The sequence below is a fragment of the Lissotriton vulgaris genome, chromosome 9, assembly GCF_964263255.1.
Source record: "Lissotriton vulgaris chromosome 9, aLisVul1.2, whole genome shotgun sequence".
NCBI classification, from domain to species: Eukaryota; Metazoa; Chordata; class Amphibia; order Caudata; family Salamandridae; genus Lissotriton; species Lissotriton vulgaris.
The window spans coordinates 858,544,292-858,569,868 of NC_141697.1; the positions used below are offsets into that span (position 1 = coordinate 858,544,292).

General features: G+C 40.1%; 1 protein-coding gene across 2 annotated transcripts in view; it reads left to right on the forward strand.

Annotated features, from left to right (window-relative positions):
* The first annotated feature begins 3,586 nt into the window (after positions 1-3,586).
* Positions 3,587-25,577, forward strand: part of LOC147692372 (cytochrome P450 2G1-like) — a 312,091-nt gene continuing 290,100 nt past the window's right edge. For both annotated transcript variants that reach the window (XM_086938594.1, XM_086938595.1), the window contains exon 1: positions 3,587-3,709. The gene's annotated coding sequence lies outside the window, so the exon portion shown is untranslated. The remainder of the gene's footprint in view (positions 3,710-25,577) is intronic.

The window sequence follows — 25,577 nt, forward strand, 5'->3', positions numbered from 1 at the left end:
TCTGTAGCATACTATGACTGGCCAATTTCAAAGGTGTTTTGGTTTTTTGTATGTAACAATATATGTATGAATTTATTGCACTGATAAAACAAAGGTTACATTTAAGCTATGGTTAGCTTTAGATATGACCCGAAAATTCTCTGGATGAAATCATTTAAAGTGGAGCTATGGTTACAAAGCAAAACTTTAAAAAAACTTAAATTCAACATTTACGGTTAGATAGAGGTACCATCACTCACACCCTGTTGTGCAGTTCCTATATCCCTGATGCGCATTGGAATATTATACACTATAGTTTTGACATAGAACTGAGGTCAGTATGTCTCTATCTAATACATTAAACTTAATTACTTGTGTGAGCCAGGCAACTCAGAGGTCACTAGAAACTTCTCGAATGAACAAGAAACGGTTAGTTTCTGACAACCGCATAAACATGACAACTTTGTTTCCCTTTAAAATCAGAACAGTCTCAGAATTGTGGAAACAATAGATAACAGTTTCACTCAGTCAAACTGGCATTCTTCATTTCTAAAGAGTTTACACAGAAATAGATAGACGGGTGTTTCACTAAAAGGGTTTATTGAACAGTCTTTTTTCTCGTGCAAGAGATGGGAGCTGCTACAATTGTAAGACAGAATGCGAAGTATAATATGTACAGCGTTAGCAGTAAGATAAAAAAATACTGCAATATCATGGCTTGTAGCTATGACATATATTCATAAAAATACAAACATAATTAACACAGGCTAAAATATGAATACTCAACTGGTGCTTCTAGCTAGTTCTACCCCAGTGTAACTAACCTAAGTGTAGTACGAGTTGAGAAGTAGGTGCTGTTTAGCTATAGTCTAGATTGCCTATAGCTTAGATTGGTTTTGCCAAGATTTGCCAAAAGTCCCTCTAGGTTCTAGTCCACTCCATACCTTAGAATGAGTGAGGTTGGAATCTTTCTGGATTTCTATCTCTAACACTCCGCAAGTGGAGTCAGAAACACTGGAGCTGGATTCTCTGCAAGGAGGATGACAGCGGCTGGTCAGTGCGTCAGGTGGGGACTTGACTTCTTTCCGAACTTGCCGTAGCGAGCCACGTTGTGCAAGTAGGCAGCCGAACGGTAGTTTGCCATGGCAAGCGAAGGTATATTCATACCTTGAAGGTGTTTAGGAATGCCAGTATTGACGTACAAGTTGGGCATAAGAACATCATGAATGAACTCCTAAGGAATAGATGGTCATGCACAATAAATGAGTTCTTGGAGAAATCAATATCCAAGCAAGGGGAAGTCCTAAAGGCTTAAGAATCCGTTTTTCCAAGAACTCGTTGTGACGTGGATGGACAGATGTAGTTGACCATGCCTTTTTTTGGTTTAGCATGAGCAATGCCTAAATAAGGGCTGGATTTCTATGCCTAAATAGGGGCAATGTGAATTGTTCCTATATAAGGGCATAAATCGGGAAATCTATATACAGTATCTAAATCGACACAACAACCCATCATGCACTCCTTATGATGTCTTATATGACATTACTCATGACATGTTAAGTTGTATCAGGGATGATATCATTGATGACATCTCACAAGAATATTGACCATCATAACCATATAACATGATGCAATACTGACCTCTGGGGATTCTGGTGGAATAATAACACACAAGGCAGAGTAGTTATCAGATATCATCTGATTTTCGAATTGGCAATATGCAATCATATTACACACCTTCATTTTGCAGGTAACCATGGGCACTGCAGTGGTTCCCAAACTGAGCGCCGTGGATCCCTGGAGAGCCGTCAAACCTAGCCAGGGAGGCACTTTAATGTATTTATTGTTGATGGTTCTGTTGGCTTCAGTTAAACTAATTAGACTTACACACATGATGTCAATGATTTGTAATTGACATGCCTAAAGCAGTAGATGTGGTGCTTAATTGATGGCATGTCAAAAGGGAGATGACCTCTATTTTTCAATGGATCCCCAGGTTCCAACACTCCCAAAGTAAGTGGAAGATGCCCGTTTTATTTTGTTCGAATCGTTAATAGTTTAGTTTTTTTCCAAATGCATTTAACACCAAAGAAAGTATTCACGAAAGTATAGTTTTCCTGTCTATTAAACACATTAAGTATTATTAAGTATTGACATTTGTACTTGAACCATAGGTACTTCTAGTACACATTTCATTCTGTGCACACACATTTCCAGACAAGCCTGCTTGCTCCTTGAGCACAGGGAAGTAAAAAGCTATATATGGCATAATGCTAACATTTGGAAACTAGAAAGAGGGATATTTTAAAAAAAATAAAAAAATTAGAGGAATTTATTTTACTTGCAGGGATTTGGAGCCTATTTTAGATAGAAGACAGCAAAAAGAAAGCTGTATGGGGTTTAAACAATCGTGAGTCACCCTGCTCAGTCAGGTTGGCACATTTGACATGGGTAGAAATGGAAGTGCATGCAAATATTCTTCAAGCACATGTACACTTTGGCAATGGGGCCTATCTGCATAAGGGGGCTATCCTGCACTTTAAGTGGGATAAAAATGTTTGAGAGGGGATGGGCAAAGAAGTGTAACTAGGAATATTTTATTAGAGGCTCCGCCTTAGTAATACAAAACACCCTGCATATATGACTATAATACCTTCATCAGCTTCATTCCAATTATTTTCAGTAAGAAAAATGCAAGTACTCCTGAGGCCGAACTTACATCCCCCCACCTTCCAAAAAAAGTAACAGTGGGGCTCCATGGGCAATGGCCAATGGGTCAAGGGAGCTGTGAGTCAAAAAGGTTTGGAAAACACTAGATTGGGATAAGAATGTTCAACTTTTGCGCATCTCTCCCACAAAAAAGTATCCATAAATAAAGCAGACAGTAGCAAACTACTGTAGATTAATATGATTTACTGAAAAATTATAGATTCATCAACTTTACCACATAATTTGACACACATTTTTCAGGTTGCAAAAACATTTTGTTTAAAGCTAAAAGGAATTAAAAGTACTGCCAGTGAGCGTGCCACATAATTTGTGTTTTTGCAGCATAAAGTCTCTATCTGTCCCTTACAATGGTAAAGGTCTTCAGACTGTTTTGAGATCTTTCATTACGACGATGAAATCGATATTTCACTGGGAACCATAAAAATGCTTTCAGTACTTCAAAGTTTCCTGTTAAAAATGCAATTTTTACAAACTCCATTTTGTGCATTAAAAGCATTCAAACAAGTGATATAGTGGCAGATGCCTAAAGACTTTAACACACATTTTTTGGTTTAGGCTTTTCCAGCACATGATAGCAATGTAGTGCATGATTGAAATACTAAGTTTGTATGTAGAGGGTTATGTGTATATGGAAATAATATATATTAAAGAGAGCAATATCTAATTTAATGTTGGTATTTTTTTAAACAGTTCAGCAAGCAGGCTAGACCTATTTACCCTTCCCCCGATTCCAGGTTATATTTCAGCAAGATAAGGGTATTGATTTAGGTGGACACAGCCTGAGTTAGCATATAATTAAAGTTCATAGAAACATGTTTTGTCCCTGACTAATTCCTGAAGTTGTCGACATCAGCATGACTAGTTAAAACTATTGTAAATTAGTGAACCATTAAGAATTTCGATGTTACACACGGTGCGACCAGTATCCGTTCTTGGCAGAGCACAGCAGAGAACTACAGTGAGAGAGCATTTGCCAAGAATTTCCGAAAGCGAACACAAGGTAACAGTTTTATGTTTTTGTGTATGTAGCCTCATAGGCCATTCAGGGAGCAAGGCCCTTAACGTGAAATGCGATGCTCTCTCTTGGTTTTAACTGTGCCCTCTGGGTAACAGTGGGTGTGGAGGACACAGGGAGGAGAATTATACTATTTTATCAATATTTGGGGACATTTCTAACCCCCACACCCCCTACCCTCCTTAACAGTTCATGCAGGTTATTTACTATTGTAACTCCAGTCCTGGAATATTTTAAGGAATGTTATAGCATTACTAAGCATTTTTAGGAAAGCTGACAAGTAGTAATTTGCTTTGTGGCAAGTTTTGCTCTAGGTGCACTACTCAATGCAAAAAACAAGGATACCCAGAATGATGAACACATAGAGCATCTATCTGTACTTGAACATAACAATGATACAGGCATTTAGGAATAGGTTACCATGAAGCAATCTAGAATATGCATCAAATATATAGCACATTTAATGTGATTTTTTTCTGTAAGCAACTGAACTGATGTGAGTTCATATTTTTATTTTCTCACATGGATATTGTTTATTGCACCTCCTGCTTTTTTATCACTGTATTGATCAAGGCATGATGATTAATTTGAGGTTTGGAGTTGATGTAACAGGAATCACATTTTATTCCTATGTTTGCATAATATGTTGAGCACACCCGCATATAATCTTTTGTCGTATTAACATGAAGTATTAGAATTATGAAATGTACTAACTTGAGATGTGATGTGCTTAGCTCGATGAAAAGTATCATTGAGAATTGACGTGCAAAGTGAATGTAACTAGCAGAAAACATTAACGTGAAGGGCTCGTATTGTAGCACTGACATTCATTCATGTACTACATTTGTATTTCCTTAAAATTGTATTTCGATAATACTGGTTTTCCATGATTTTCTTTCCTCAAATGTGATTTCTCGTTTTCATTTTTGCATTAATTCACATACATCACGAGGACAGTGCCACATCTTAATAGCTAAGGTGCTTTCTGGCTCTCTCCCTCTGACGCAACAAAGTGCAACAACGTGTTGAGTAACATCTTTGTAAATTAAGGCCATGGAGTCAACCTTACCTTGATTCAGACCTTGGACCTGTAGGTGTGCACCTATAGCATAGCATTCTACCAGACGTATTACCTCACTTGATGTCCGAGAGAAGCTCTGTCCATGTAGAGTACAGCTTTTCCAAGCCAACGATCATGTATTATTGCCAAGAAACTACATTTGTTTGAGTTATAAAATTATTAAACCTTTCTTCACATGAGATGGCTCAATTCAGTGTAACAATTATGGAACTTTTGAAACACTCATCCTGGCCGGGCACTGTGGTATACTAAAGGGGTGTGAATCAGGTATTGCACTGCTGTTACAAATATTTACACTCACAGCCACTCTCTGCATTCTGTGAACGATAGGAACCCAGATCTAGCCTGCACATGTAAGATTTATGTGTATCAGGAAGCAATGTCATGGTTCACGGACATACAACACTGTCATCGTAAACAGGAGCAAAGTCCCTGTGTGTTGCAGCAGTGCCTCTCCAAACCCTGCATTCATTTAATTGGTGGATTCACTGGCCTACCCTCACAAAGATCATGTGTCTCACCTTATGTTTTTGTGACAATCATGTTTTCAGGAATCACAGCTCCAGCTCTCTAGACTGCCGCTCACTGTGTGAGCAGTGTAATACAGACCCTTGCATGCCCTTCAGTTTACCGATGAGAGGCACTGCGATTTAGGTACCCAATTAATCTAAGGCCTATGAATATTAATAAAGCATGCAGGTTTCTGGGGTCCCCCATCACATTCTGTAGGAGGTCCTGCTCATTGATATTGTTGCACAGATTGGTGGAAGTAAATTGCTGAGTTACATGCATCTGCACACAACAGCCAGCCCGTTTTTGCCCATTGAATGAGCCTATTTTCAAAATATCAAAAGTTGCTGTGCCTACCAGTGCAGGGCACACTGGCAGGGTCAGCTAGTTAAATATTTTGAAAATATGCAGATTGTTAATTGGGGACAAAAATGGTGGTGCCTCCCATCCGCACACTGAAGGGCCTGCAAGGGTCTGATTTACACTGCTCACATAATAAGTGGCACTCTGGAGAGCTGGAGTTGTGATTCCAAAAGTGGGTAGGATAACCCCTGGGACCTTTATCCTCATCGGCAAGATAGGGGCCAGAAGTCACCTCCACCCACAGACTAGTGCCAGACATAAATGTGGCATGCCTGTACAACCTCTTCAGAACACTACTGGGCCTGTGGGAGACAGAAGAAGGACTGCACCTGCTGTTGTAATCTGCGAGGAGCACCCTAAGGGATGGACCTACTCCCACTTGTACCCAGGACAAAGAGGTAACTGACCTTCTCTTAAGCTATAGGGCACAAAAATTGCAAGAAGCCCACTCCCCTGGAAGAACCCACCTGACCAGTTCCAGCTGAACCTGTACTGGACCCAGTTTATGGCTTCTGTTGGAGTGAGACCTGACTCCTAATATCTGTTCCTGAGGTCCTAGACCTTTGCAGGTGTCAGAGTGTACCCCTCCTGCCTAACACTCAAGACTGGGCCTGGAAACATTATTCTACATCACTGTGTCAAGACCGGGGACTGGGAATAACCTGTCAGCCGCTTGGGTGAGGGTGCATTGCTAGGGGGCGTAGCTTTGCCGCGGCTCCCGCTTGGTCTTCTTCATCCACCAAATCCAATTCAAAAGTCCCAACGCCAAGTGGCATCCAATGACATCAAAGAAGGTTCTTCGGCTACAGCCTGTGGTCTTGTCCTGCTGAGGAAATCCGACTTCCAAAAAAGAGTTTAAGTCCAAAGGTAGAACCCTTCATTGGGCCCGACACTGAGCAGCATCTGGTAGATGTGGACAACTTCCTAGGCACAAACTCTGGATGTTGCCGACTTTGTCGATGGCTTCACTGAGACCTTGTCCTTCATCAACCCATCATCAACTAGCCCATTTTCTTATCAAATCCACAGCTTCGCCCGCTGAGGATTCTACCTTTACAGAAAATGTTTAAGTCTGAAGATACGTTTTCACCAGAACAAAATTGGTCCTTGTTTCCAACCCACACTCCACAGTGGTTGGCCTTACCACTCAACTTTTTTCATGTCTAGCATGACCACTTCCCCTCAGTTGCCACTTTGCACTTGTTGGCTGTATTTATGTTTAAAAATTAAAAAAATTCACATCTCTGTTTACCCCATTGGAATTGTTGTCATTCGCTGTCATTTTGTTCATTAAAATAATCTCAATTGTTTTAAAATTTGAATGTGATTTCTAATGTGTCATGTTTTTATTTTACTTTTTAAGTGTTTTGGTACCTCTAAATGTTTCACATATTTTCATAAGTTAAGCCTGCCCATTCTTTACTATAGCTACAAGGCGTTGTGCTCAAGTTTATGTTACTGAAAACTTTACCGGACCTAACAAGAACAGAGACATTATCACTTGCAGTTGACTTCTATCCACACCAACTAATCGTCACACAAAAAGCAGAGCAAATCAGACCTGGCAGCAGACCCACATAATTTTAACTTCCTCATACATCACACCTCGAAGCACTATATCCCATAGTATTAGAACCACATCTAAATGGCTCCCCTCACTTGAGGAAACACTCTCCATTAGGCACAAAAACACATGCCTAACCATACATCCCAGGCAGTGTAGCATACCATTCATTGGCAGGCTCACCTGTACCCCTCCTATAAATAATAAGCACTATACAAATTCTACAGTGCAATACATATTCAATACTTAGTGGATTTATGACTTCCTAATTGACACGGGTAATTCAATGAGTTAATCTTCCTGTTACTGCTTCTTTTGATAAACCAACGGTCTAAGTAGGAAGAACAATTCAGAGGGCCTCTAGTGTTAATCAGTAGGGCATACATGGAACCAAAGAAGTGCATGCACAACTCAACATACCTGGTGTAATGGACAGAGAGGAAAAATAAATATTGGATTGGAACAAGTGTAGCCTGCATATGTGCAATTGAGAGTTCCTGGTGAAACTAAGTAGGGAAACAGCCTGAACAATGTGGGCAGAGCCAAGCATGCCATTCCAACACTAGCGCAACCATGCATGCCATAACTACGCATATGCCTTAACCACGCGTATGAGTGGTTAAGGCAATGCACGGTCTAGATGCTGAGATGGGCTGGACCAGGAAAAGGAAGGATCAGGAGAGGATGCAGTGAGGTAAGTGGGGCTGTGGCAGGATTTTGGGGTGGTAGGAGGTAGTTTTTAAGGGTTTGTGTAGTTTTTAGGACTCAGGGTTAGGGCTTGGAGAGTGGAGTTGTTTTTAGGGTTGGGGGATCAGGGTTGCTTTTATTCCTCATGCTTGGTTAGGGTAGTTTTTATGTCTGGGGAAGGATCATTTTTAGGGCTCAGGGTAGTTTTTAGAGCTTTGTTTGGGTTGTTAGTTTTTAGCGCTCAGGGAAGGGTTGGGGTAAGTTTTAGGACTCGAAGGCAGAGTAATTAATACAGCTTAGTGGGCTGGAGACGTTTTTAGGGCTCAGTGGGGGGTTCAGGTTAGTTTTAAGGGCTCATGGTTGGGTCAGGGTACTGTTTAGGGCTGGGGGTCAGGTAGTTGTTAGGGCTAGGAGCAGGTGGCCTAGGATTTGATCTTTACTGCCCATCCCTATACCAGTCATGCCTTTACCACGAAATTACATGGTAAAGCCATGAGTGGTAAAGGAATGCGTTGGTCAGATGCATTCGTGATTTAGGCAGCGTCGTAGAGGCACATGTGATTTAGCCAAATGTGTCTCTGTCATACAACCAACTTAGTATCGTAATTCAAAGCCTCACTATATCTGTGGAAATATCCACTAAGTTGAAATCTCAGTCCTGTGTGACTTCTGCTTGGTCGGTCGACTAACAAAGCGTTAGTGACTCAAAACCAAAGAAATCTGCCCAGTTCAATCAGGCTATTCTAAATGTATGTTAGCATTTGCAAATTAAAAAAAAGAATAGTTCTAGAATGTTATATATAACAGCCTCGAACAATTACCATATCTACTTTGATCAGACCTATGTTGGAATCACCCTTTTCTGTTTTTCGAGCAACAAAAATCAATGAGTTAGAGAAAAATGCAAATAATGGCAAGGCTTCTCCTCTTTCATAGGGCTCAGTTTATTCATTTAAGACTTTTGTTTATTGGCATTTTAAAACATATTACAGTGCAGTACAGAATAAACTCTGAATCAGATTTCTGGGATTACATCTATTAGTAATACAGTTTATAATAAGTCCTGAATCCGTTTCTTAGATTTACAATTTGAACACAAATACCTGCCAGGGATGGGATCATTTCAGGAGCTCGGAATGCCCTAAAATAATATTATTAAACATTTAAAATATGGATAATAAAATATAAACACTAACTGTTTCCAGTGTGTCTAAGGCTCATTATAGCATATCAGGACATCAATTGCCGCTGGGCCAGGGAAGTGATGAGGGAATGGGTAGACAATTCATTCTATATTCAGGAGCATCTAAGCGCCACCCACCAGGACTCCACCCCACAGCCTACCCTTCCACAATGTCAACTGTTTCCTCATCCCAAGGGGAGTTCCATTCATCAACCATTTGCCTGTAGAGAAGAGCAATAGGTTTGTGACGTACATCCCTAGCTTCCTCCCTCTGAAATGTCCTTTCTTCAACCTTTGCCCAGTGACTAACATTGCCCAGAGATGAACATCAGACACCCATGTCACCACACTTTTCATAGGTCAGAATACTTAAGTGAATGCCTACCCACAATGTGCCCTGATCTCACTGATCTCATTAGTGCATCCCTGCTCAATGGAAGAATACATTTAAAACTGACAATGGCAATCATCAACCCTTTCCTGATGGTGTGCTGCCACAATATAAAATTTTCAATATCAACAGGCCAATATGTAGACTCCACAATAATGACTACCAACACATCATCAAGGTAAAGAGATGTAGAGTGAGAATAATAATTCTATACTTCCCTTTGTGTGCTTACCCTGACAATATGTGGGTCAATAGTTCTTTGCTTACTATTATTGCAAACAAACCTTCCTGAATTACCCCACGATCAACCGATGAGGCCCTGGCAAAGCATAGGCTTATTGAAAAATCTTGGTAAAACACAAAAAGTCCCTAATTGTCTGGGAATACCCTCTGTCACGGCCCCTTGTTCCCCAAAGGACCTAGCGTAACTCCAACACTATTGTTGTGTCACACCTGGTCCTGTCATACGACCTGGACCCCACTGACAGTTATGAGAACAAGACTTAACTACTCGAGGTCCATTTAACACACTGAACTTGCAATGAAACAGATATAATTCATGTGGCATTCAAAAAAAGTTCTAACTGTATTTGTATATATTAAAAACAATAATTTATTAAAAACTCATCACATTACAGTACATCACAGTTTGCATCATTATACAAAAACATTACAATAAAAACCAAAGAGTCGACGCAGCGTTTCGGTGTCTTGACCAGTGTGTCACACCTTCTTCAGGACAGGTTTTTAAAAGTTCACTAGAAAGAGAATGCCACAATTATACACTGTTTATAACAAGACCTCGAGTTATGGCTATAAACATTGCACCCTTATACAAAAACATATAAAAAACCTTACACATTTTGACCAAAATAGTTGTAACATCAACCAGTTCCCCTGTACTTATACTTAACAATTTTCCATTGATGTAATTTCAGATTTTTTTAAAGAAACCTGCATATTTCATTTTAAAAAACATTCGTATTAACTTCCACCATTTGTCTATATCTATATTTTAACGGTTTTACCTTGCTGTGCTTCTGGATTTTCCCTTTCCTGCCATATTCATCTTATTGATTATGTTATTCCCTTTCGTATATCAATCTTGTGGACACAATTCATCTGATTTCCTTGTCTATGGTTCCAAATTATAACTGTATCTCTTTTTTGCCTACGGATTTCTTAATTGCCGGGATATTTGTTATCTTTACCCATCTCGTTATGTTGAGAAGGTATGTGCTTTTCTAATATGCATACATCTCAGGGCTATTGGTACATGTTCTATTGTTATACGTACCTTGAGTATCAAGTGAAACAGGTTTATGATAAAATCTCTGGGTTTACCCTCTATTTCTCACTCCCATAGGGGTTTGTTTTCCATATGACAAAAGAGTTTTCACCTACAAAAATACAGATGGAAACATCTATCATAGTTCCCCCTTTCTTTTACCACCAATAGTATTATTCCTGTGTAAAACATTAATATCTGTTGTACCTTGATCCAGAGGTGCGTATACTGGAAAAGGTTTGCTGCACCAGGGATGACCACCGTTCTGATAGGTTCTATACACTTATACTGAAAAATAGACAGAAATACACACAGATGCCCAATTGTATGCATATTAGAAAAGCACACAAGATTGATATACGAAAGGGAATAACATAATCAATAAGATGAATATGGCAGGAAAGGGAAAATCCAGAAGCACAGCAAGGTAAAACCGTTAAAATATAGATATAGACAAATGGTGGAAGTTAATACGAATGTTTTTTAAAATGAAATATGCAGGTTTCTTTAAAAAAATCTGAAATTACATCAATGGAAAATTGTTAAGTATAAGTACAGGGGAACTGGTTGATGTTACAACTATTTTGGTCAAAATGTGTAAGGTTTTTTATATGTTTTTGTATAAGGGTGCAATGTTTATAGCCATAACTCGAGGTCTTGTTATAAACAGTGTATAATTGTGGCATTCTCTTTCTAGTGAACTTTTAAAAACCTGTCCTGAAGAAGGTGTGACACACTGGTCAAGACACCGAAACGCTGCGTCGACTCTTTGGTTTTTATTGTAATGTTTTTGTATAATGATGCAAACTGTGATGTACTGTAATGTGATGAGTTTTTAATAAATTATTGTTTTTAATATATACAAATACAGTTAGAACTTTTTTTGAATGCCACATGAATTATATCTGTTTCATTGCAAGTTCAGTGTGTTAAATGGACCTCGAGTAGTTAAGTCTTGTTCTCATAACTGTCAGTGGGGTCCAGGTCGTATGACAGGACCAGGTGTGACACAACAATAGTGTTGGAGTTACGCTAGGTCCTTTGGGGAACAAGGGGCCGTGACAGAGGGTATTCCCAGACAATTAGGGACTTTTTGTGTTTTACCATTATTCTACCCCGTCCCACATTGGCATATAGGGGATCTCCCTTTTGTTTCTTATTGAAAAATCTCACATGAGTCAGGAGAGGAATATCCAATACAACTGGCAGAGTTCATGGAATAAAGCATCTATTCCATGATAATCAAGATTTAGAAATGGGAGAAGGCTCCCTCTTTCCTCCTTCTTGCTTCACTTTCTTCTCCTTCCCTTTCCTTTTTTACCCTATTCGGCTTTTTCGACTTTATTCACCCTACTTTGCTCCTCTCATCCTTTCTTTTGGCACTGTGATGTTAGTTATTCCTTCCCTTTCTCCTCCATTTTCATCTCTTCTCTTCTTCTCATCTCACCTTCCTATGATGGCCTTGCTCCTTTTTCCTTTTATTCTCTCTACTTGGGCTCCTCTATTACTTCCGTCGTTCTTCTTTTTACTTCATCTAGCTAGTTTCCATCTCTCCTTGACATTTTCTCCATATATTCTCTCGTTTTACCTGTATTACTCTCTCTTTTTACTTTCCTTTAATCTCCTCTTATGAAAAGTTTCCGACTAATTTCCTGGAATGTTAAGGGTCTTCGTAACCCTATCAAAAAACAACGTGTTTTATCTCATCTTGCTCGTTTAAAATGTCAAATTGCCTTTTTACAAGAAACACATCTTTCTACTCAAGAGTTATCGATGTTACGTAGACAATGGGTTGGGGATGTCTTTTGCTCTCCTGCTATTAATCGCAAAAATGGTGTTGTTATTTTATTTCATAAAGCGTTGTCTGTTCAAATTCTAAATGAAACTATTGACAATAATGGCATGTGGCTGCTCCTTGATTGCATTGTTAATGATGTTCATCTCTCTCTCTGTAATGGCTATGGTCCGAATGGCATTGGTTCTTCCTTTTGGAATGATTTCTCCTCCCTTCTCTCTTCTAATGCTAATGAAGATTTGATTGTTGGGGGAGATTGTAATCAATTGATGGACCCTTTTTTGGACCGCAAATCACAAGCTCGCTACATTCCCAACAAAATGCAAAAGTCCTTCCACAAAGCCATCTCCTCCAGAGGCCTTATAGATTCATGGAGGTTGTCCCACCCTGACTCTCTGGACTTTTCCTTTTTTTCTCCTGTGCATAATTCCCTCTCCCGTATTGATTATATTTTTCTCTCCCACCATGCTTTCCAATTTATGACCAACTCAGAAATAGGCTCTATCCTCATCTCAGATCATGCCCCAGTTATTTTAGATATGGATTACCCCTCTCCCACGCCTCAGGCCCGCAGATGGCGCTTTAGCAACTCCCTTTTACTTGATCCCACTTTCATTGAACACTTCACTCATTTCATGGATGACTTTTTCACTACCAACTTACACTCCACCTCTGACTTTCACTTTCTTTGGGATGCTTTCAAGGCCACTGCTCGGGGTTGTATTATTGACTTTGTCTCACGTAAAAAAAAGAAAGCACTATCCCAGGCTTCCTCCTATCTAAAACGCATTAAAGAACTAGAGCATCTTTATTACACTTCTAACTCTCCTGATTCTCTGTCCTCTCTCATTTCCGCTAAACTGCAATTTAATAAACATTCCTGGGAATTGGCCTCCAATCAGCTTCTTCAATTTAATGCGAAGATATATGGTGGTCGCAATAAAGCTGGTAGGGCTCTTGCAAATTATCTCAAAATTAAAAAACAGAAATCGAAAATAGTCTCGATTAAAGATTCACAAGGCTCGCTCCAGTCTTCTGATGCTAAAATTTTGGATTGCTTTGTTCAATTTTATTCTTCTCTTTATACTCCTGAGTCTTACCCCTCTGCAGAGCAATTAGACTCTTTCTTTAACTCTGTCCCTAAATCTTCCGATCCTTCATTGGATTTCTCTTCTCTTGATGCCCCGTTTTCAGAAAAGGAAATTCTTGCTGCTCTCTCTCTTCTCTCCAAAGATAAGACACCTGGCCCTGATGGCTTTACTGTTCGTTTCTTTCTCCAATTTAAATCTATCTTGATTCCTCATTTTCTTCAGTTAATTAACCATTTTCTCTCCTCTGGTGAATCTAAAGGTTCTTTTTCGCAGGCTATGCTTGTTCTTCTCCCCAAGAAAGATAAGGACCCTTCCCTATGTAAAAATTACCGACCCATCTCCCTCATTAATACTAATTGTAAATTGTATGCGAAAATTCTGGCTTTACGGATTCATTCCATTGTCCCTGATTTGGTCAACATTCATCAATCCGGCTTTGTTAAGGGAAGATCCATTACAGACAATTCTAGAACCCTTCTTAATATCATTAATCTTTCTGCTAAAATGGACAGTCCCTTGGCTGCCATTACTCTAGACGCCGAGAAGGCATTTGACCGTGTCAACTGGGATTTTATGTTTGGCGCCCTTCGCTGGCACGGTTTCAGTCCCACTTTTCTTAAATTTGTTCGGTTGCTTTATTCTGCTCCTTCCACTTCTATATGGATTAATGGTATGCAATCTGATTATTTTCCCCTTCATAGAAGAACCAGACAAGGCTGTGCACTTTCCCCCCTTCTCTTTATTCTGGCACTCGAACCCTTCCTTGAAAAAATTCGACAATCCCCTTCCTATTCTGGCTTTCTTTATAAAGATGTTGAGATTAAGTTTACTGCTTATGCAGACGATATTTTGCTTTACATTTCTAACCCTGTTGTTGCCCTTCCCGCTTTCTTTTCTTTATTACATGATTATTCCTCTGTTTCTGGATATAAATTAAATATTGATAAAACTGAAGTCCTTCCCCTCAATAAATTCTGTATTCCTCACATGTTTCAGGGTTCTGGTTTCCAATGGAACTCTGGCTCTATCAAATGTCTTGGCGTTTTATATGCTAACACTATTAGAGAAACTATCAAAATTAATCACTCCGATATCCTTAAAAAGCTCTCTTCTCTATTTGAACGTTGGTCCCCTCTTTTTCTTTCCTGGTGGGGTCGTCTCTCCACTATTAAAATGATGCTCCTTCCTATTGTGAACTTCTGTCTCTCCATGCTTCCTATCTCTCTCCCCCATCTCTTTTTTAAGTCTATCAATAGTCTTTTTTCCAAATTCCTGTGGAATAAGCGTAAGGCTAGAGTCTCTCTCCTCCGTCTTCAACAACCTAAACATCTTGGTGGTGTCAACTTCCCCAATATCTCACGTTTTCATTCTGCTTTTACTCTCAAGGAAATTGGCCTTTTCTTGATACCTCGTCTCCTCCTACTACGGCTTGGAGCTCTCTGGAATTGGCTCGACTTCACCCCTTCTCCTTCCTTACTGCCTCCAATCTCACTCAACCACCTCCTAAACTACTTTCTCCTATTTTCAAACACTCCAAAGCTTTAACACTCGCCCTTTTTCTTTCATTCTCTGTACCATCTACTCTTCATATGAATACCCCACTTTGGTATAATAAATCTCTTAAATTACGCAATCGTGCGCTCTTTTGGAAGGAATGGATTGACAAAGGAATTCTCACTTACCAACATCTTATTTCTGACAATTCCTTATTAACCTTTCCAGCACTTCGTGACTCCTTCGGTATCTCTAACACATACTGCACACATTTTCATGAACTTCTGCCCAAACTATCCACTATTATCCTACACAATACTCCTTCATCCTCTTCACCTCCCCTCCTTGCCTCTCCACCTAACTTTCAGGTTCCCCTTAAGGCCTCTGCTATTTATAAATTACTTTCTCCCTCACTTATTGACAGGCCTAAAACTAATCTTGAACTTATCTGGGAATCGGACCTCAATCAAACTTTCCCCTCACTTACCTGGGACTCGATTTGGTCCAAACTTCATTCCACCTCTCGTTCCGCTAGTACCACACAAACCCTTTATTTTTTTTATAATAGATTATTTTATACTCCCTGTGACTTGTTTAAATTTAAATTGTTAGACACTAAGAAGTGTTGGTCCTGTTCATGCACTCCTGGTGACTTTGTTCACATGTTTTTTCTTTGTCCTAAGGTCCAACTTATGTGGTCCCACATTTGGTCTACACTTAATAAGATTTTATCTACTAATATTCCCTTTGTTATTTCTTCTGTATTCCTGGGTGGTTTGGCCCCAGTTTGGGATGTCCCACTCCATACTCGTAAATGTATTGATCTTTGCATAGCTATCGCTTTTCAAATTATAACAACTAATTGGAAAGACACTACAAACGTGGTTTATAATGCTTGGTGGAATTTGCTCTGCCATCATCATAGACTAGATCGTGCATGTGCTTCTTCTATTCCATTGTTGATAAAACGTGATTTACTTTGGTCCCCTTCAACAGACTTTTTATCTAAAAGTGCCTCTTGATCTCATGTTATTGTTATATTTAGTATTACTGTTATTATTATTACTGTGAACTTCTCTGTATTTCATACCTCTTTATTTCTCTTACCATATATTTTTCTATTGCTGTTCCCCTTCCATTCCCCCATTTTCCCCTTTCTTCCCTCTTTCTTTCTCTCTTTCTTCCCCACAAAATGAAAAGTTATAAAAGCATTTTTTCTTTGTATAGCGTTTTCCCCTTTTGGGGCCTTTCTTGTTTATTGGCACATTATTCTCCACAATTATTTTAATTCCTATTGCTCTTTATTTGTGCTATTGTACTGATGTTTTACATTGTTTTCTTCAACTCAATAAAGCTTTTCAAACTTAAAAAAAAGAAATGGGAGAAGGACTACAACCTATATTAAACATCAACAATAATTGGCTTGATCAGTAGTCTGGCAAAAATAAAAACAAAGAAAACATGCTGCCTTCTAAATGCAGTGACCATGTGCTTGTAGTAAGATTTATTAATTTATTAAATTAACCTTTCTATAGAATTTTGATAAAAACCTACTTGTGTGTCCTAACCAACTGGTGTACTTAATACAGTAATAGAAACCATTTTTAGTTGTAATGCATATCAAGGGAAGCTATGATTCTTACTGGTGCAAGAAAAGGTACAATGACTTTGATTTACTGTAAGTATAGAATAAAATAGAATGAGAAAATTACACTAAAACAGCAACAAATTAAAAAGGGGGACAGAAAGTATGATTTTTTACATATTTCACTAAAAATTGGGGAAAAAACACAAAGGGCAATGATAATCAATGGTCATGGTAGACCAGGACCCATGTTCAATTTGATTAGACTACGATGAAACATGGGTTGGATACATCAACCACATTCATCCAGGTCTAAGATCGAACCTTTTGACTTGGTATTTTAAGTCCCAGTAACCCAATGGAATACACTGCTTCAAGGTAGGGCTCCTAGAGACTCTCGGGGTATTAGAGAGAGACCAACAGCAAAGTCCAGTCCTTGTTAAGTTGCCACTAGTCAGCTTGGCACTTTAGAAAAAAAGGCCTCTTGCGGCTTGTGATGTATCTGTAGCCAAAAACGTGATCAGCCAACTGACCCTTGAAATTCACTTCTTTGTCCTGTGTTTATGGGGGAGTGGGTCCTGTTCTTATGGGCTTCTCCCAGGTCACAGGAAGCAAATCAATTCCTCTCCTTTAATCCAGAAGTGTTCTGAGTAGAAAGCCTTAAGGTGCCTCAATTATGTCAAGTTCTTTTTTTTTTTTTTTTAAAGAAAAAAATGGTTCTGCCGGGGTATTAATTACTTAGGACAAGTAGCAACAGCTTACTTATAACCAATATGAATGATTTGCAAGGAAAAACAAATAGAGATATAACACACACCAACATTCTGTGAATCAATAATTTATTAAGAGAAAATCAAATAATAAAGGCTGTCGCAATTTACAATTTCAATTGCAATGTGAAGTACGTGACTGTGGTGAAACAGTGAGATCTGGTGAATGGTGATGAATATAGTCCACTATATACAGAAGAAATTGTGCAAACAATGGGGAGGGGGGAGAAAGATTTTCTAAATGTCCTTATTATTAGCACATCTGCATAATGATCCAATGACGAATGGGACTGTGATCATAAGTGTTGTGTAGACATATACAATACGCAGACGTTTCGACCCTGTGTATCGCGCTAAAGTGAAAATGCGTCAAGGCCGGTCTTCCTCAGGGCAGGAGGGGGGAGAGATGACAGCCTAAGGATTGATTTAAAGAATAGCATCAGGTGTGTGTTTTAAAACAGAAGTGTGAGTTCACTGCATGGCTTTCAAGGCATAAAGCTGATCCAAAAGCAGATTCCTAGGTAGCCCTGCAAATAATAATTCTTTGGTCAGGAATGGGATAGAGAATAAATCATAAGGATCACCACCAGCCGGTTTGGAGCCTATGGGAAGGTGGTTTTCGTAGGTCTTTATGTATTTTAGGTAGTGTGTATATGGTAGGTATCCTTGGTTCAATCTTGTTCAGAAAGTTGTATTCATGTTGTGACAGAAAGCCTTCTGTCAGACCTTGATGTGTGAGATACTGAATGAGTGCAGAGATTTCTTCAGTTGGATTCTTTCTTATCTGTTGGTAGCTGTCCGTGTAGCTCAATTGGTTATTGATTTCTGTGATGTAGTCCTGGGTGTTTTGAATGACCACGTCTCCACCTTTGTCTGCTGATTTCACAACGATTGAAGGGCTCTGACTAAGCGAGTGCAGGGTCTGTTTTTCATCCTTGGATGGAAGGAGACTTGAATTCCAGATCACGGTGAGAACTAATTAGGGATCCTTGAAAGAAGCGCGCTTTGCGCTCTTGTGTTTTTTAAAACCATGACTTATGCACTGCTCATTAATTATTTTAGAAACACATCGGACTGGCACAAACACGACTCTAACCGACGGGTGGAAGTCAAATACAGTATATATTTGAGGTATGTCACAGCCCTCCAAAACTCGTGTTGTATAATCAACAATAGCACCGTTGTCAGTTACAGATTCAGTTATTCGCCTTCCCATAGGCTCCAAACCGACTGGTGGAGATCCTTATGATTTATTCTCCATCCCATTCCTGATCAAAGAATTATTATTTGCAGGGCTACCTAGGAATCTGCTTTTGAGTAAGCTTTATGCCTTGAAAGCCATACAGTGAACTCACACTTCTGTTTTATAACACACACCTGACACTATTCTTTAAATCAATCCTTAGGCTGCCATCTCTCTCCCCTCCTGCCCTGAGAAAGACCAGCCTTGACGCATTTTCACTTTTGCGCAATACACAGGGTTGAAACATTGGCGTATTGTAGATGTTGACACAACATTTATGATCACAGTCCCATTTGTCATTGGATCATTAAGCAGATGTGCTAATAATAAGGACAATTATGAAATCTTTCTCCCCCCCCTTCTCATTGTTTGCACAATTTTTTCTGTATATAGCGGACTGTATTCATCACCATTTACCGCATGTCACTGTTTCACCACAGTCACGTACTTCACATTGCAATTGAAATTGTAAATTGCGACAGCCTTTATTATGTGATTTTCTCTTAATACATTATTGATTCAAATAATTTTGGTGTGTGTTTTATCTCTCTTTGTTTTTCCTTGCAAATCATTCATATTGGTTATAAGTAAGCTGTTGCTACTTGTCTAGTAATTGATACCAAGACAGAACCATTTTTTTCTTTAAAATACGTATACCCAGGTTCTGAGGGACACTGGGTTGCCCCATTACGTTTATCAATTATGTCTAGCAACATGTTGTTTGAGGCAGTGGCTACTGGATATACCCTTAACAATGGAGTAAATGCTTCTTGGGCCATACCTACCCAGTTTTTCAGCCCTACTACAAACAGGCACAAAATGCCTTGCATCAGGCTTTTTCAAGATGGAAAAAGTTGTCAGCCACACTGAACATTGGTTCTGAGACTGGAGGTATAAGTGGGGAGTCTACTACGGTAATCCTAGTGTCCTCCTACATTGAACACTAAACTCCAGTTTGAAGCAGGCACTGCACCCACAACAAACCCATAGACAGATGTCTGGTAGGACATAAGCAGGGTTTTTCAGCAAACAGATGGGGGATACATAAGAATTGTCCTGGCATCCTGTTTTCTCCTTTTCAAGTGTGCCCGAAGTGTTACCTGTGGCTCCAGAGACCTATCAAGTAGGATTTGACAGGATAGTGGCCCAAGATGCCCACAGGTCCTAGACTGAATATGCTGATGAGCTCCGAGAATTAATCTCCACTCAGGTCAGCCTATTTTTGCTCCTGGGAGTATTAAACACTTCTTTCAGACCTATCTCAGGCTAATCACTGGTTGGACAATAGCTGGGTTGATAATGAGAATTATGCCCTATGAGCTTCAGGCAGGGAAAAGATAACTTTCTAAAAGTTACTTTTCCTTAATATTGATTATAAATCCAACTTCACCATTAGTCTATAGTCACCACGACTATTAACAGTCCACATGTGACATTTAACTATCGGGCCCTGGGTGTATTTTCAACACCATATACCAGTGACTTACAGGCAAGGTAAATGAAATGTGCCAATCAGGAATGGGTAATTTAGCTATAACTGAAGCGTTAGCACAGGCACTTTACTACTGGCAGGAAAGGGTAGGAGGGACAGAGTTCTAAAAACTGAAAAGCAGATTGGGTCTAGAAACCTATGCAGAAAAGGAGGATTTCCTACACATTGAGATCCTTGTATTTTTTGTTTTATTTATTTTATTTTTGTTTTTAGTACCACAAATGGAGTTTCTAGACAATATAGAATATTTTAATCAAAGACTGGCTTCATTGTGCTACATTGCCACCAGTGAAGCAAAGTAGCAGCTGGATCAAATCATGTGAGTTCCAGTACTGATGAACAGCTGGGTTCTGAAGTGCCTCCAATGGGTACTTAGGTAGCCCTGGATAGAGCTGGTTACAGTGCAGTCCAGATTGAATTGCTAAATATTTTGTCACAGCTGAGGTCTGACCTGTGACTCAGGGGCTAGGCAGAATCTTTCAAAAGACTGTCATGAAAAAGGAAGCCTGATACACAAAAAATATGTCAGTACTGGTGGACAGTTCAACATCTAGCTTGATCATCAGGCACTTTAGCCACTTCATCAGAAGAGCACAAACTCCAATCTCAGAAGATAAAAAGGAGGTCAATAGTTCCCCACTGACTCCAAAAATCAGTACCTCAATTTTGCCTACTCTGTGTTTGAGCTAGATACCCCATCCCCACCCATCGCTCTATTATATATAGCTGGAACTAGGTCTAAGATGCACATCTAAGATGCACATCACTTTTCATCCAAATGGAAAACATGGGTTTTATTGCAGTATGTGTAAAAGCTGAAGCTGTGGGACCACATGAGTTCGGTAAGTGGCCTACCATAGTCATTACATGGATTTGGTATCACAACTGTGGTTTATGCTCCAGAACTATACCCGAGCTCATTGAAGGAGATGCCATAGACTTGCGGTGATCTTTCAGAAAGCATCTGAACCATTTAGACATGGCCACTAAACATGGACAAGACATATCTTGAAAGGGGCAGAGCCAATGGTAAACAGGATTCTAGTATGTTGGATTCCCTAAATCCTTCGTTGAAACCATAACTGAACTGCCTTCTGTCCAGGAAATACCTGAAAAGAGAACCATTCAAACATACTTGCAGATGCAATTTATCTACATTTCTGTCCAGTGAAATTGATAGCATGATTCAAAGTTGAATTAGAAATTTACTCCACATGAAATTGCCCCTTGTGGAATATTTGCATGAAGCTGTGCAATATTTTCACATGCAAAACTACTACTTGCAGATACACAGCATGTTGTAAGTTCAAATGTGTCAAATACATAAACTTCTATTACAATAGCAAACCATGGGGAATTACACATGGAAACCATCTCTATCTCACAGCGGGTGGTAAATCATTGTAAATAATTTAAAATACAGAAAACATTTGTAAAGGTGGGAATCCACAGAATAGCACATGACAAATACACAAACATTATTCCAAATTGACCTCCTCCTAGACACTTTCTATGAGGTCCGATGCTGAGAGTTGGTGATTGCAGACAAATTCCAGTGTTCTTACGTGTCCGCACAGCAGAGTGAAGGGCGTCGTTAATGCTGAAATCAAGGCCTAGGTCTCCGCGGATGCCTAAGCGGGAGTAGCGGTGAGAGCCATGGTGCCAGGGCCAGCAATGTCAGGCAGGATCGGGCTCTCATCTCCACCATCAGCAGTGGGCATCTGGTGTCACCATTGTTCTGAAGCTTCATTTGACCTGATTAGCAGCTTGTGGCATGCAGTCAGCAGATGTAAGAAAGGGGCTGAGGCTGAGCAGGGCAGGACAGGTACACATCAACCCTGGCATGAACCCGAGCCCCAGCCGAGCTGCAAGTGGATTGAAGACTGTAGAGGACTGGGGGTGTGAACAGGTTCCAAGACCAGTGAGGCAGCGAGGTGGTAAGCATGGTAGCTCAAAGGTGCCTAGTGACCACTCGCAGCAAGTGGAGGCGGTCAACGCTAGGTCAGTGTGACTTGGTAGTGCCTACGTCACCTCCTTCTCACTTGAGTGCCTTGATGGACATGCTCTGCACACAACCGTTTTTCCCATCTGCGCATCGGACATTACGTGCCCTCTCTCTGGTGCATGGCTTCCCTCTGGAGCTTGGTCAGGTGCTGGTGTTTGGGTCCATATTATCTTACCACCTTGTATCGGGGCAAGGTGAGGTGTGATGCTGTGAAGACATACACTGGCATAACAATAGCCCCCGTCTGTCTGAAGCTCCCCCTCCGTGCACAGTCTCTGTGCGTTTTAATGGCCTACCACCACGCCCTTGCACTGCCCTTGCTGTATTATGGCCACGGTCCTGGGCATCAGGCCACTATAAATTTGATATGTGTGCCCCTGGGCCTGCCCAGAGAAGATGGTTTGGCTTCTATGGCCATGCAGTGCTGCACGCTTACATTTGTCTAAGGCATGCATGCAGTGCTGCGCCGCTGCAGCGCAGTGACAATGACCACACACAACATGGTCTTAAGGGTAGGGCACAGGAGGTTGGGTCAGTCATATGCAGGTTGTGGTTGCACACACCTTGCAGTGAAATTCGATACTGGACCAGACTGAACCTGCAACATGTCTTTTATGCACCTGGCCTTGCCACTGCTCAGGCTGCTACTAAAAACCATGGTAGTAAGTGTGAAGGAAGCAAAGCGAAGCTGTGCAGCCTGCAATGCAATTGGTGCTACTACATCAGCACCTGACACACCAAGGTGCAGACATGAAGTATATTTTTAGTCACCTCACCCTGTTGTTACGACTATGACAATTTCAGTGGTGCTGGTGGCGGTGCAGTTTATCTGGGGCCAACACTGGGCCGTCGGTGGTATTATTGATGCCCCATTCCCCGCACCCTCCTGCTTCCTCTATTTATATCATAAAAACACAGTGGCATAGGGCAGGCTGCCTTTCTTGCGCATGGCAAAGTTACTGGTCACAGTCAAGAATGTGCTGCAGAGAGAGGGCGAGTCTCCCTTTCAGGCACATTCAGAGACATTTTAAAGCACGGACAAAGTGGGCTCCAGCTCAAGACCCCAGCATTCCAGAGGGGGGACGCCTGATAGAGCCATCTATGTTCTGCAGAGTCGCAGAGTCTTGCCCTGATGACCTTGAATCGAAAACAGTCTTTTAAATACCGTTTCCCTGGAATTTTATTTTTAATGTGGGTGAGATGTGAAAGTCTCTTACATGCATTTTGCAGAGAAATGTTGGGGTATATTACCAACAACTAGCGATAATTATCGCTATGTTGGTTTAGCGGTGATATTTTTATCGCCAAGCTGCGGCGATTTTTATCGCTTAGGAACCTTGGTATTATCAAGGTTTATCTCCTAAGCGATAAAAATCGGCCGAAATGCATGAATATCGCTGAAAAGTCAGCGATATTCATGCATTACCGAGCTAATGCTCTTAGCCATGTTATCCACCTACCGTTGGATAACATGGCTAAGAACTGCTCAAGGCAGGTGTTAGCTTTTGGAGATATTCGCGCTTAGCGCGAATATCTCCAAAAGTTGGTAATAGGAGATAGCGATGTTAGCGACTGTTTCCAGTCACTAACATCTTGGCACGCCCACTTTGCATGTCATTAGTGATAAATATCACTGACATGCAAAGCGGGGCCCAAGATGGTCGCTATCTCCTACTAGCTGTCGCTAACTGGTGTTAGCGACAGCTAGGTAATAGGGAGATAATTTTATCTCCCCTTTCTTGGCTTTTAAATCCAAAAAAGCGAAGATAAACCCCCTTGATAATATGCCCCGTTGTCTTTATGTTTGACCAGTCACTTTAAAATATTTGTGTCTTCATAAAAGGAATTGTTTATTAACACTAGTTTGAGTTTTATGCTGTTCAACTTGATGTTGTTTCACAAGTCCTTTTACACATTTTATATCTTCAAAAAGGTAATAGTTTGTTTAAACTGATTTGATTTTTATGCTGCTGCACTTGTTGTTTAATTAGTCACTTTTAAATATTTGTGTGGGAATTGTTTGATTAAACTGGTTTGGTTTGTTTGCTGCTGAACTTTTTACGTTATTATTTCACCAGTTACATTGAAATATAAGTGCTTTCAAAAAGGGAATTGTTTGGTAAGGGTTTGATTTTTATGCTGTTAAACTTGTTATTGTGTTGCCAGTCACTTTGAAATATTTGCATCATCATGCACAAACCAAAGGGGTAATTGTTTGACTAACCTTGACTCATTTTTGCATACTGCTGGACTTGTCTTGATCATCCACTCTGACAGTATTTTGTATTACAAAACACAATGGTTTTTGTATTTTGCTAGACTGGGGATTGTATTATCATGCACTTCAAACGTATTTGCACTTTTTTCATTGATACATAAACTACAATTAACATAGATTCCCTCGTTAGGTACTTGCTAGGATGTTTTTTTGTATTCAACATGATGTGTTATTTGCACTTGTCTTTTTATTCTCATCCTCATTTGCCTGCCTGTTGTTGTCCTGTTTACTAAAAAAGCCATGATAATTGAAATTGCTTCCTCAGTTCATTTTAAATTCTATAGAGCGGTTATTGTTATGCACAACGCCTGGTAGGCGCAAGAGTGCAGCATGCAGAGGATTCACATCAGTTTATTTCTCTTGGAGCTGGCAGGATACTGGGTTACATCTTATGTACTTGTGTATATTGTCAGTCAAGTCTGTGAAATTGTAGGTTTGGGTTTGTCTTTCAAATTTTCATTTATTTTTCATCAATGTCAATTTAAATTCAGACCCTAGGTAGTTGTTCTTGCACACCTTGGCAATGTTTTGTTTGCTATCTCAGTAAAATAATCTGCTCTTGACAATAGTGTTACAAATGGTATAGCATATAAATTAATGTGTAATTTACTCAATCCTGAGTTGTATTCTATTTGCCAAAAACCCTGCATGGGGTACTCCAGCATGCTCATGCCCCGAATGTTTTGGCTGTACATGACACGGGCAAAGTGGTGCCCAGGGAAGGCAACCTTCATAAGTTTCCCTATCCTCACATCCTTACTTGAGCTTCTACTGCATCTTCTTCTACAAATCTACCCTACAGCAGTCTACTTCAAGTAACTTCACTGTCTGTGAGATAAGGACCAAATTAAATGCTGCTAAACTAAAGATGGACGTGTGACTCTGATGCTGAAATTACAATGGACGATCAGTGCAGGGATACTCCCCCAATAACCCTCATTATAATCAACACAGCTACTACTAGTGCTGTAATGTATGGCTTGTATGCAATCAGAACCGCATATATCATGCCAGGTAATGCAGATTGCAATGA